General features: G+C 37.3%; 1 long non-coding RNA gene across 1 annotated transcript in view; it reads left to right on the top strand.

Moving 5' to 3' along the window:
• The window catches only part of LOC115521657, a 41,564-nt gene extending 30,116 nt beyond the window's left edge, over nucleotides 1–11,448 (top strand). Inside the window, exon 3 of the long non-coding RNA XR_004344011.1 lies at nucleotides 9,597–11,448. This is a non-coding gene — a long non-coding RNA (uncharacterized LOC115521657). The remainder of the gene's footprint in view (nucleotides 1–9,596) is intronic.
• The last annotated feature ends 3,072 nt before the right edge of the window (nucleotides 11,449–14,520 follow it).

Genomic DNA, 14,520 nt, shown 5'->3' with positions numbered 1-14,520 from the left:
AAGGATGAACCATGGAAAGGTGCACTGGAAGATGCCCAGTCCTTCTTAAACACCCTGTATCGGTTTCATTCTAGTTTTTCTTGGTATTTTATGATACTTTCTGAAAAGTTGATATTGAAAAAGAAGTTAAAGTATCTTTACTGTCAGACAAATGATAGTGTATGACGAGCATCCTAAGAAATCTACAAAAGCTACTAGAACTAATAAGTGAGTTTAACAAGGTTGCAAGAAAAAAGTTGAAAAATAAAGATTAATTACATTTGTATATATTACAATATATAAGACCCTTGAAAAGTAAAATTAAATTAAAAATTCAATTTATAGTGATATCCAAACACATGAAATACTTAAGGATAAATTGAACAAATAAGTAAGAACTATGGAAACTACAAACCATTGTTAAAAAAACTTAATGACCTAAATAAATGGAGAGATACACCTTTTTTGTGGCTGAGACTATATTGTTAAAATATCAAGCAATTCCAATAAAAATTTTATCAGATGGTTTGCACAGATTGGCAAGCCAACTTCAAAATTTAATTGAAAATGCAAAGGACTGGGGCACCTGGGTGGCTCAGTCAGTTAAGCATCCAATTGGTCATGATTTCACAATTTGTGAGATGGAGCCCTGCATCAGGCTCTGCACTGATAACATGGAGCCTGCTTGGGATTCTCTCTCTCCCTCTCTCTGCCCCTCCCCCTCTCATTCCCTCTCTCTCTCTCTCCCCCTTTGTCTCTCTCTCTCAAAATAAATCAATAAACTTAAAAAAATGCAAAGGACCTAGAATAGCTAAAACGATTTTTTAAAAGAAGTACAAAGTTGAAGGATTTACACTCTTAATTTCAAGTCCTACATTAGGGCTAGAGTAATCAAGAGAGTGTTGTATTGATGTAAGAATAGACATACAGAAGCGAATTGAGAATGTAGATATAAGTACACGCATTGATTTTTCACAAACTACCAATAAAAAAGGGGTGTCTTTTCCATAAATGATATTAGAAGAAGTTGAAAAAATTAACCTCAATCTTTACCTCACTCCACATACAAATTAATTCAAATAGATTATAGACCTATATGTAACAGTACATGTAAAACTTCTGGTTGGAAATATTGTGATGTTGAGGTAGGTAAGGATTTCTTAGGCACAAAAAACTCACAAAGCATACTAGAAAAATTACATATTGCATTTTATAAAGATTAGAAACATTTGCTATTCAAAAGACACCATTAAAAAAAGTAAGGAGAACCATAGACCATGAGAAAATTTCCATAATATATATATTTATGACAAAGAACTTGTATCTAAAATGTATTCCATCTCTGTTAGCAGACAACTTAATTAAAAGCGCGAAAAAATTCCAACTGACACTTCCCAAAGTAAGGAATGTTTTTTTTAATTTTCTTAAGCTTATTTATTTATCTTGAGAGAGACAGAGACAGCGTGAGTAGGAGAGGGGCAGGGAGAGAGGGGAAGAGAGAGAGAGAATGCCAAGCAGGCTCCGCGTTGCCAGTGCAGAGTCCGATGCGGGTCTTGAACTCACAAAACTGCAGGATCATGACCTGAGCCAAAACTGAGATGCTTAACTGACTGAGCCACCCAGGCACCCCAAAATAAGGAATTTTAGTAGCCATGAAGGACATGTGAAACTGCCCATCCTTACCACTCATCAGGAAAATGCAAATTTTAACTATGAAAAGCTCCCACTTTATACCTGTATGTGTAGCTAAAATTAAAAAAAAAAAAAAAAAACTGACTGTACCTAATGTTGGCAAAGATATGAAGCAACCGGAACTCTTAAGCCTTGCTGGTAGGAGTATGAAATGGTCCAACTACTATGAAGAACAGCCTGGCAGTTTCTTTAACCCTTGCACATACAACACCCATATGATCCAGTTATTCTGCATCTAGGTATCCTCCAAGGAGAAATGAAGCTATATATCCACAGAGTCTTGCACGCAAATGTTTATAGAAGCTTTACTCATAATATCTACAAAGTGGATATGACCCAAATGTCTATCAAAAGTTGGATAAACAGATTGCAACATGTCTACATACAATGGCATACTGCTCAGCCATAAGAAAGAACAAACTACAAATACATGCAACATGAATAAATCTCATAATCGCCATGTAGAGTGAAAGAAACCAGGCTCAAAAGAGTATATGCAGTTACATTTACTTCAAACTCTAGAGAAGACAAATCTAATCGGTAATGACAGGGGCAAGTTCATGGTTGCTTTGGAGCTGAGATGTTAAAGGAGTTGACTGAGAAGGAGAAAAGGACTCTTTTGATAGTGATCAAAACATTCCGTATTTTGATTGTGCTGGTTATTACATGGGTATATACCTTTGTCCAAACGCATTAAACTATACTCTTAAAATGAGTGCATTGGATTATATGTAAATTATATTTCAGTAGTCAATAATCATAAACTTTACTGAAACATAAGTATCAAAAGTAGCCCCCAAAATATGTTTCTCCCTTCTTTTCCCACTGCCATTTTCCCTTCCTCTGGCAGCCTGTCCATAACCCCTATACATACAAATACACTGGTGCCTCACTGTTAGAGTTAACCAGGCATGTATGCAGGAAACTAAACATCTTCATAAAGTAGGGGGGGAATCAGTCTGTCATGAAAGTCATTTAAACTTTTGGATGCTTAGAGTTAACCACCATAAGCATTATTTAAACATTTATGAAATTTAACTATATTTATTTTTATTCAGTTTTAGAAACAACCAGGGAAAGGCAGAACTAAGCAGTAAATAAACATATAATTAAAAAAAGCAATTGCCTGAGTGCTTTCAAAGATAGACTGATTTCATAAACACTGGGAATAAAGGTATAGAATGACAAGGCGGGCTATTGTACTAACATGGGATCAGTCATGGTTCTTGGGCCCCTCAAAAGTGCAGGTAACACGAAGAAGAAAACTGAAATCTCCAATCACCCTGCCCACCCTTATCCATGACTTATATACCAACTGTGAGCCTTAGCACTTTCTCATGTTTTCAACTCTGCATGCACAGGAGCTCAAAATGACCGTCTGCTGTGCAGCAGAAACTTAGTTGAGGTTTAAAAAAAAGGGGAAAAAAAAAAAAACCTGAGCAAAATTGGCTGCTATTTCTTCTGATTCCCAGCCCCTGGGGCTCAGATTTTATATGAAGACACAGATGCTAGGAAGATCAGTGGAGATATTTGCTAGGACAGGATCTAACAAACACTGTTGGGATTCCCACTGTCTGGGAGATAAAACTTTCTGCTTGATTAAATGGAAGAAGTAGCAAATATGAAAAAAAAATAACTTAAAAATACTAGTTCACTCTTGCTTTTTTCAGAAGTATATTTAATCTAGAAAATTACTGTTCAAGTTCTCTTCCAACCAGCTTTCACTCCCTAGTGCTAATTTGCTACCATGTGAAAATGCTGTTCCTGTAGTGGCTAAAGGTCACAAAAAAGAAAAATTGGAAACCAAGAAAGATCTACAACAGTAACTGCAAATAAGAAGAAAATATATATAATGGGAATGTGACCAGGCTTTCAAAAGTGAACCTATCGGGGCACCTGGGTGGCGCAGTCGGTTAAGCGTCCGACTTCAGCCAGGTCACGATCTCGCGGTCCGTGAGTTCGAGCCCCGCGTCAGGCTCTGGGCTGATGGCTCAGAGCCTGGAGCCTGTTTCTGATTCTGTGTCTCCCTCTCTCTCTGCCCCTCCCCCGTTCATGCTCTGTCTCTCTCTGTCCCAAAAATAAATAAACGTTGAAAAAAAAAATTAAAAAAAAAAAAAAGTGAACCTATCAACTCCTATTTGGGCTACAGTTTCAGGATTGCCCTGTCCTCTCCTCTTTGACCGATGTTGTGGACCTGTTCACATTACTGATCTCTCATGCATGTACACACACACACACACACACACACACACACCAGGCAACATTCTTGCCCTTATTTTTTCACTAACCTGAAGAACAAAAGCAACAATCTGCAAAAGTACATTCCCAATTCTGTAACTGCCATCACACAGATTCTGCAAAGAATTAACCCCCAAACTGAATCATCAATATATTCATTTCTTTAACACATTTTTAAGGATCCATTAGATAATTTACTGACCTTGATTCCAAATATTTTTCAGCACATCCAGAATGCTTCTGGTCTTTGGTTTTATAAGTTCAAAGGATTTTTGAAATTAATGGATTTATAAATTTCAGCATAAATATAAAGTGTGCTCTAAAGGTGAAGAAATGGGAGAAGAGGGAGGAAGAAAAAAGAAAATGTGTCAGATGATATCACTTTCCACTGCCCGAGTTCGGTCTTCCAGTAACGTTTAGGTGAGGACCTCATTCTGGACTGTTTCCCTGGTGAGGGCCATCAACTCAAGACTACAGTATGACTTTGTATGAGTGACTTTGTGTAAATGGTCGCTCTCTCCTTCCACTTGCTGCCTTCCTCCTTCACTTCTTTCCTCCTTACTTCCTCACGCTTCCTCTCCTTTCTTCCTCTATCTTTTGAAAATTCAGATCACATAAGTGTGAATTCACTTACATCTATAAAATACTGATGCTTATTTTGTGCATATTTATATGTTTCTTTGTAATGTTTCTCTGCCATTTTGATTACCATATGGTTTTTCTCTCCACCCCTTGTAAGTACTTGGAGGACAGAGTTGACAAATTCTTTTTGTCAGTCTCTTCCCTTTTCCACGTGTTTCACAGTCCAATTTACAAATATAGATAGAATCTTACAAAAGATTCTGCTCAAGACTGGTTCTTGGTAAATTCTTATTCTTTAAGTGAGGGGTATCAAATAAAACAAATAAAATTACACTTAACCATGTGAAATCATGTAGATATCTTAAAATGATTACATTAAAAAGAACAAATCCTTTTTCAAATGCCACTGAATTGTCTAAACATAGATTTGCATTTATCGTGTTTTCTAAAGTTGACTCTACAAGGAGAGTCTTTTTCTAATCCTGTATGATAACGAAATACTCACAAGATTAATTTAGTAGAGGCAGTGTATTGCATTAACAGCCAAATGACATCCACTTGATATACACGTCACTCATTGATCATATTAAAATACCAAGACTAAATTTGAATTACCTGTAATTTTGAGAATTTCAGAAATATTCATGTATTCCACACTTGCAGCTTTCAAGTCTTGAGAAGATCAAAGAGATTTGTTCAACTGGGAAAACCTTCTTAAGAGCTTTCTAAGACTCTACACATCATACACATTTCATATATAAGACAAGATTTAGGAGAATTTAGGCCACAGTGGTATAAATGTCAGATTCATTTGCTTATAATATAAATAATGCAAATATTCTTTTATAGCAGCCATGATCAAATTCTACTTTTTGATGAAATATAGAAGCAGATGGCCCATTCATGGTGATTAAAGCTAAGTAAACTATTTTAATATGACTAATTTAGCAAAAGAAGGAAGGGAAGTAGGTGGAAAGTTGAGAGAGAGGAAGAGAGAGGTCCTATTTAAATAATACCTATAATTAGAATAACTGGTGATGATCTGGCGCAAACAAATTTACTTTTTCAGGTGGGGAAACTAAGGCCCAGAATTTAGAAGTAGCTTGCCACTTTCCTTATGTTCCTATAGTGATTAGGACACCACAGCCTCATTAAATATGTGCTACAATATCCTAAGAAACAATCAACCTGTAACCTGCTGCATTTAAAGAAAGATAAGTCTTCCTTCTTCTTACTGGAATCCCAAGTTAAAGTACTTTCATTCTTGTAAAAAAAACTGAGTATATTTAATAAATAAGATAAAATAATGAGCCTAGAATCAATCTCTAGATCTCTAATGAACATGAAACGGGGAAACTGGTATATTTACTCTAATGTATTAAAGGAAACCATAGATGCAAACTGAATGCTTCCTTAGGCAAGAGTTCAAGGAGTTCATGGTAAAATAATGGAAAATAAATAGGGTTTGGAATTAAAAAAATATAATAATAACTGAATTTTAATTCCTCATCTAATCACTAATGGTTATGTGTTATGGAGCAGGGAACATAACTAACTTGACCTCAGTTTCTCTCATCCTTAAAATTAGTATAATAATGTCCATGTTATGCAATTATACTGCAGATTGTAGGAGACAACACATTTAAAAAGACAGTACACAGTCTAGCATGTAAAAATCCTCAGTCAACTTTATTTATTATTGTTACTTTTATTACTATCTTCATCTTTTTCGTATCATCGTCAATCACAATATTGTTGGTTCACCTTCAGAAAATCACCTAATTTGTGGTCTGATCCTCATCTTTGCAGCATATTATGAAGCTTAATTGTTTCATATCATCTAAACTAACAAGCGATAGATCTGAATATTAGAATATTAATATTTTCATTTAAAATGGAAACTGGTTATTTGTAGGGTGTGCCACTATACTTAAGAGAACAAATTATACATCAAGTCATGTTTGATAGCCATCTCAAAAGGAGATGAAAAATAGTTATAATAGTAAATAGCAATTAGATGGTTACATTGTGTGGAAGCGTTTTCTCATTTTTTTTCCATTTAATCCATTATAAACCCTGTGACCTAGGCACTTTTGTTATCTCCATTTCACAGATGAAGTAAATTGAGGCACAGCGCTTCAGTACCTTGCTCAAGTTGACATACCACGCAAGCAATGGAGCTGAACCTGCACCATTAACCTTAATACAATTCTACCTTCCTAGGCCCTGGTATCTATTTCTAGTAAGATAAGATACTCTGATAAAATACCCTGAGGCACTTGTATTAGTTTGGATATACACCATAACAGAGAACACAGAGACTCAAAATCCTGATTCTTCAAAGTTATTTTATTTCTCCATCATATAAAAGTCCAGGTGGGTGTTCCATAGCTGCTAGGGCAGCCCCATGATCATCAGGAATTTAGTTCCTTTCTCTTCTGTTGCTATACATAGACTTTCCATGTACAAGCACATATGCCTTTCTCCACATACCCCTTTTGTGTAATGGTACAGGGTGGCTGCTCCAGCTCCTATCACCACACTTGCTTTTCTGCTGGTGAGAAGAGGGAAAATGCACAAGAGTTAGGTGGGCATTTCAGTGTTTGGCCCAGGCTTTTCCCACACTTCTGTTTCTGTTCCATTGGCCAGCACTTAGTCACATAGCACAACTAGCTGCAAGAGATGCTAAAAAATATATATGTTCGGTTGCAGATAGCATGTGCTCAGCTAACATTATATTAATGCGAAAAGACCTATTCCACACCATCCTATTTCTGTCTATTTAATGTAGGAGCAGAGTATCCTCTCCCTGAGATGTTGTTATAAACACACTGACACATTCCATACTCTGCACTTACATAGTCCACCACGATTGAATTTGCACTGGTGTTAACAGTGATCTGCTACTGGCACATGATTATAGCTCATTGTGCATTAATCATTATTTAATATGAGTCTTTCCTTTACCTAATGTGGGACATGCTTTTATTTCATGTCAAGGGAGTTGTTCTTTCTAAGCCTAAGTGCCTCCCATCTAATTGCCTTTGATCTAAGAAGATCTCCTGTGTTCTTTGCCAGAAATTTTCTAGTCTTGGGAAGATCACACTTAGATAATAACAGAACTTTCCAGTATGAGAGTTTCCAAGAACGGGGTTTCAAAAGTTGTCTATTTAGGGGTAAATTATCTGGTTCTCTTTTGATAGCTGTCTTTGGTTCTCCACTGGCCAGTGACTACTTGACTAAGGACTTGCATTAGTCAGGGTCCCAGAGAAACACACACACACAGACACACAGACACACACACACACATGTCTGTATGTACAGAAAGAGAGAGAAAGAGATTTATTATAAGGAATTGGCCCATGTGACTATGGACACAGATAAGTTCCAAAATCTGCTGTCTGCAGGCTGGCAATACAGAAGAACTGATGTGTACTTCCAGTCTTTGCATAGGAGAAGACCAATGTCTCAGCTCAAAAGTAGTCAGAGAGAGCGAATTTTTGCTTACTCTGCCTTTTGTGCTATTCAGGCCTCCAAAAGATTGGATGAGGCTCACCCACACTGGGGATGGAAACCTGCTTTACTCATTATACCAATTAGAATGTCAGTCTTACCCAGATCTTTAACATGCCTGGAATAATGTTTAACCAAATATCTGGGCACCCCATCTCCCAGTCAAGTTAACACATATAATTAACCATCACAGTGGCCAACAGACACATGAAAAGATGATCAACAGTACTTATCATCAGAGAAATGCAAATCAAAGCCACAGTGATACATTACCTCACACCTGTCCAAATGGCTAAAATTAACAGCTCAAGAAACAATAGGTGCTGGTGAGGATGTGGAGAAAGTAATCCTCTTGCACTGTCAGTGATTGACAAAGTAAACTTGTGCAGCCACTCTGAAAAACAGTATGGAGCTTCCTCAAAAAGTTAAAAATACAACTACCCTACAATGCAGCAATGGCACTATTCAGTATTTACCTAAAGATACAAAAATACCAATTCAAAAGGATACATGTACCATGATGTTTATAGCAGCATTATCTACAATAGCCAAATTATGGAATTATCAGGTGCCCAGTTCATTGACTGATGAATGGATAGCAAAGATGTGTGTGTGTGTGTATGTGTGTGTGTGTGTATATACACACACATATGTATGTATAGATGTGTATATATGTGGGTGTGTATAATGAATATATATATAAAACATATATAATGAAATATTACTCAGCCATAAAAAGGAATGAAATTTTGCCATTTGCAATGATATGGAAGGAGCTAGAGAGTATTATGCTAAGTGAAATAAGTCAGTCAGAAAAAGACAAATACCATATGATTTCACTCATATGTGGAATTAAAGAAAAAAAAACAAAGAGGAAAAAAAAGAGAGCAAGAGTGATAGACGGGGGCGGGAACCAAGAAACAAATTCTTAACTATAGAGAACACACTGATGGTTACCAGAGGGGAGGTGGGTGGAGGGATGGGGGATGGGGGATGGTTACCAGAGGGGAGGTGATGGGGATTAAAGAGGGCACTTGCTGCGATGAGCACTGGCTGTTGTATGGAAATGTTGAATCACTATATTGTACACCTGAAATTAATGTTACACTGTATGTTAACTAGCTAGAATTTAAATAAAAACTTTAAATTTAAATTAAAAAAATTAACCATCACAGGACTGAAGATACCTCAGGATAAAAAGGTGAAAGTAGAGGTCTTGATGAAGGAACTGCTAGTTTTCTAAGCTGTTGGAAAAGATGGCAGCATTATGAGACCAAACCACAATCATCTAAACTGCACTGGACAAGCAATTCTCCGGTGAACTGAGACTTATTAGACAATCTCCCTGTTAACAGTTAGTGAATGGGATTATTTCCTTCTGGAAAAAAACAAAAAACAAAAAAAAAAAAAAAAAACAAGACACAGCCAAAATGAGTGGACAAACAAAAACACTTTGAAACACTATTCTACACTGCCTATATAATTTTTATTTTTCTTACTCTCTTAGGCAGTACCTTCAGTACAAGCTCGTAAAATCATAGCCTAACCTACTCTTGACTTTAAAGTAATCAAGCTATCTGGTGTCTTTTAAGCTCTGAAAACAGGGAGAAGAGCACCACAACAACAGGATCAACTGTGTTACCTGTAGACAACTGCAAGGGTCAAAAAGTGATGGCCATTCCAGTAGCAGTATGTATTTAGAAAGTAACTCCATTTTATTTTTCATGCCAGAGACAGAAAACAATGCAACCGTCTCACTTTAATAAGGAACTAAAAATCAAATGGAAAACCAGACAAATACAGAATGGGTTTGGAACAAAGTTGCAGAGTTTCTGGGCCTCACTGTGCACAAGGTTTCAAAGATCCACATCATGCTGTTCAGAAGCAGAAGTAAACATTGCTGTGCAACAATCAATATTTTTGTAGTTCTGCAATGGCAGAGCACTCAGAAGCTGAATGGGAAGTGACACAGACTCAGCCTGATCAGCAATCCTAAATCAGAGACCTGGGCGTGACCCCAGTGGAGAGCCCTGCTGCCCTGAGAGACACAAGCCTTCCAGAAGAAGGATAGAGCTTTTGGCAGCTTCTCACCCTGACTCTGATAAGGATAGCTAATTGTACTTGCTTTACCACTTGAAATTGTGTCTTCTTGGTGCACTGTGGATTTTCAGAGGGTCTCTGAACGCTGCTTCAAATGACATCTCTTCCTCAAATGGTAAAGATTCATCATGACAGATGATGGACCCAGAGGAGAATGGCATCACAGACAAGTGGAAATACAAGCAGTTCTTGCTGGAAGCTGACAGCAACCTCACACTGAGGCTGAGATATTGTTTTATTGAACATGGGAGAAAGTATCTGCTTAACAGCCTTGAAAAGCGAGTATCTCAGAGATGGGGTGCTTTGGTTTATTAGACTTTCGGTTATCTGAAAGCCCTTGATACTTCAACTCTTATCACTGGAATTCTATGAACTTGGAGGAGTCAAGTTCCCATATTAGTATGTATTTTAGAAGTACACTCAACATGACTGAACTAGTGGCTGGCGATTTGGCACAGAAGCTTGAATTGTCAGTAGATATGGATGAGGAACTTAGGAGGGATTGGAGCTGAGTGATACTGACCCTAGGACGTATACCAAAAGGGCATTTGTCCATTAATCAAATAATTATTCAATTTCTATTCTCTGCCAGGCATGGAGATCAAATCTGCCTGAGTGGAAGGGGAAGAATTGACAAAATATTTCACAAATAAATATTTAATCAGAGCCAGCTGTGTTTAATGCTATAAAAGCAGTGAGAAACTGACAAATTAAACCAATGGGCCCTTCCTTTGCTGGCAGTCAGTGAAAGTTTACTTGAGGAGCTGATGTTTAACCCAAAACCAAGCAGAACAAAGAGCACTTACAATTATGTTTAAAGCAAATTTCTGTTATTTTAAACTATTTTTAATATAAGCTGCAAAAAACTACAATATACAGAATAACAGAATATCTTTTTCCATAGTCAAATATTGCATCCGAATAGCACACTTTATTAGTAAAGTATATTTGCAAATATTATAATTGTTTTAATTTGCATTTTTTATTGCTTCTGAGGCTGAGTATCTATTCAAATATTTATTGGCTATATGGATTTTCCCTTCTGGGTGTACCTATTCCTAGCCTTCATCCATTACTTTGTACTTCATTTCTTTCTTGTTGATTAGGGAATTTCTCCTGTTCTAGAGATGAGCCCTTTGCCTATACACTGAAAACCTCTCTGATTCTGGTGTTATCATTCTGTTTATGGTCTTTTACCTTGTGCAGAGATTTTAATATTAACATGGCCAAAATGAACAGTCTTCTTAAAATTGTGAGTGTTTTAGGCTTTGATTACCATTAGTTACTTTAAGGTTGCAAAGGTATTCTGTCCGCCTTTAAATAAAATTTGTTGTTTGTTGTGAATTATGCAGATTCTTTTATTTATTATTTTGGCTAGTAAACCGATCGCCACAGCATCATTTATTGAAAACATTATTCCTTATTGATTTGAAATATCTTTTCTGTCATTTATCAAGTTTCAGTAGGCGCTCCTGAGCTCTTTAATCTGCCCCCTCCCTTTATTTCCATTTGCTTATCTTACGACCAATATATATTATACTATAGTTGTATAACCAGTTTTGCTATGTAGAAAGGTTGTTCCCTAACTTTGTTGCTTTTTAAAGACAATTTTGGTTATTTTTGGCACTTGATTTTTCCATCTGAATTTTAGAATCTCCTTATTAGCATTTTGATTGGAATCGTACTGAATTGGGGGACAGAATAACTATCTTTACAATATTGAGACTTCTGGTTCATGGATCTGGTACATACCTCTATTTTCTCATTTCTAAACTTTCTGTGATTTGATTGTACTTTAAAAATATTAAAAAATTAAAATTCTGCTTATCTTAGTTTTCAGTTATCTGAGATTTAAACCTCAAAACAAGGGGCTTCCAAAGAGCTTGATAAAGTTGCTGGCTTGGACTTGGAAAAGTTAAGTCCCCTGTTCTGAAGTGTCTATAGGTTCAGGAGATGATGACTTCGGTAAAATCATGTTTCATAGCAAGTACAATGTTTTCTGAGCCTTTCTTAAGGATTACAAACACCATTTTATCTCGGGAATTTCCTTTTACTGTGATCTTTGTCTGCTGTGCCTTGGGAGAATTTTTCCCTATTGCCTTTCTTATTTCTAAATTGGTTTTAGCCAAGAAGAAAATTGCACATCTGCAGGAGATAATGCTCAGCTTCAGTCTGATTCAGTACTACAGCAGGTATTTGATTTCAGGCCAAAACTTCTAACAGCGAATATAGCAAATGTTGAAAAGAAAATGAAAGTATAGTATAACTTCATTACATTTATTTACGGTCATTTTGGCTTCGAAATAATCCTTTTGGGCTTACTTTTCCAGCATACAAACATCTGTTATGTTTCTTTTTCTTTCTGTTTTTCTAGCTCTCTGTTAATTCCGTTTTACAACATTTTCTAATAAATACGTAGGGGAAGCCTATTCTCTAAAGTTCCAGTAGATGGCAGCATAGAGCTATTGTTCCAGCTGATACGTGAATTCAGTTCTGCTGAGCAGAATCAACCCTGCTTAACAGTAGTGAGTCCCAGATACAGAATCTGAGTTCAGTGTGTAAGCCAAGTCCAACCCAACTGACAAATATAACATCTCCAAATTTCCTGAGCACCAGCCAATGGGCCTTCAGAGTGAAAACTATAACATTGCAAATAGCAAATAAAACGAAAAGAAATGTACTTCTTACAACACTGGCTGGTTCACTGGAATCATTTGGAAGGCAGTAAAAAGAACATTTGTGAATTTGAATATTCTTTATTGGTCAGTTAGGGGAAAGAAACTAGAAGCCTAAGTGCTTCCTGGTGATTACTTTGTTACCAGGACTGATTAAAGATAGTAACTGCTGGTATGACACAGGGCTCCCAGCCATCAAAAAGTTGTCTGACCAGCCAGCAGAAGATACAGAGACTCATCCCCTAACCTTACTTGAGGGCTGAATTTCATCCCTCTTCCTGGAAATAATCAAAAGCTGGGGTCTCACTGCAGGGAGACTTGGGGATAACCTAAAGATCTTTCCCTGATGGCCATCTTTTCTGACCCTCAATTTTTTTCACTTGCCAAGTTGTAATAATAGGTCTTTCTCTGCTTCCTTTATAGAGCTTTGATGGGGACTGGAGGAGGCTAGGAGCACAGTACCGGGTATCAGGAGACAGACAGAGGCAGCAGAATCTGGCACACAGCCATGGGCTCTGTGGCCACCAATGAGGTCTTGAACCCACATCCATACCATTAACCATTCAGCTATGGACAGATTACTCAAGCTCTCTATGCCTCAGTGACCCCCACTGTAAGACAGGTTTAGCTTCTAAGACTAGAATATATTTATTCTGTTTTCTCTGTTTAATGCATATTTGCTATTATCATTAAGAAGCATAAATTTTGCCCTGGCCTTGCCATTAACATCTCTGTGGACTTGGGTATATCACACAGCCTCTGAAGCCTGGGCTTCCTCATTTCTAAAATAAAAAGTTGGACTTTAACCCCATTTGATTCAAAATATGTCATATATTTGTAAATTGAAAAACACCATATAAATGAAAAGTATCCTTACTAAGTGGAAATCTGAAGGAAATAGATGAACTCAGCTGACAGGTGTTTTCATGGAAGTGGCCAGGTTTGGGGACTGAGTTTATTAGAGACTTATTGCCGTGATCCATAAATACTTCTCCAGGTAATCAGAGTACAGTCATGTATTAGATGGAATAAGTGACAAAGGCCAAGGGCAACACCAAAGCAGCTAGGCCTGGAACACTGGCCAAGGCTGGGCGATTCAGGCTTGAAGAGCTATAGGTGCTTCCTAAGTGGAAGATATCTCATCCAGTCACCATTTGACACCTGCACATGGAGGAGACTCCACTAGAGACTTTGCCACAATTCTATGAGTGTCAGCCCTGGGTAATCCATGGCCTATCCTGGATTATCTAAGGACATGGATTTGTAGCACTTATACCGCCCTCCTCAAATCAACCCCATAAACCTGCCAGAGGTTTCCAAAATTAAGTCATCCTCAGGAAGAAATGGGATTCTTATAATTCAGACACAACAAATCTGGAATATTTCCTTACTATTATTAGGAGATCAGAGCCTGAGGAAACATCATGCACACCTTTAATGGAGTGGTAGAAAAGGTCATGGTGAGGAGTTCAGGCTCAGGCCGGGTCGGTGGAATGCTCTAATGAGGAGCCCAGGACACACGGAGGAAGCAGACACCCAACAGGTGTGTTGAGTTCACCTCGGTTGGAAGAGAAAATGAGAAACTGACTAGCACTTGTCAGGGCTGCAGAGTTTTAGTCTGTCATCACAAGTTGACAGAGAACTCAGTGATCGAAACAGAAGATGTAAAGTCCTGACAAAATAAATCATAGTGGTTAAACTTCAGCCAGGAGCAAATCATATCTTAAGATGTCCCAGGCAA

The sequence above is a fragment of the Lynx canadensis genome, chromosome C1 (assembly GCF_007474595.2).
Source record: "Lynx canadensis isolate LIC74 chromosome C1, mLynCan4.pri.v2, whole genome shotgun sequence".
Lineage (NCBI taxonomy): Eukaryota > Metazoa > Chordata > Mammalia > Carnivora > Felidae > Lynx > Lynx canadensis.
Note: the sequence above shows the minus strand (reverse complement) of the source record. Positions and strands in the feature narration are given on the sequence as shown.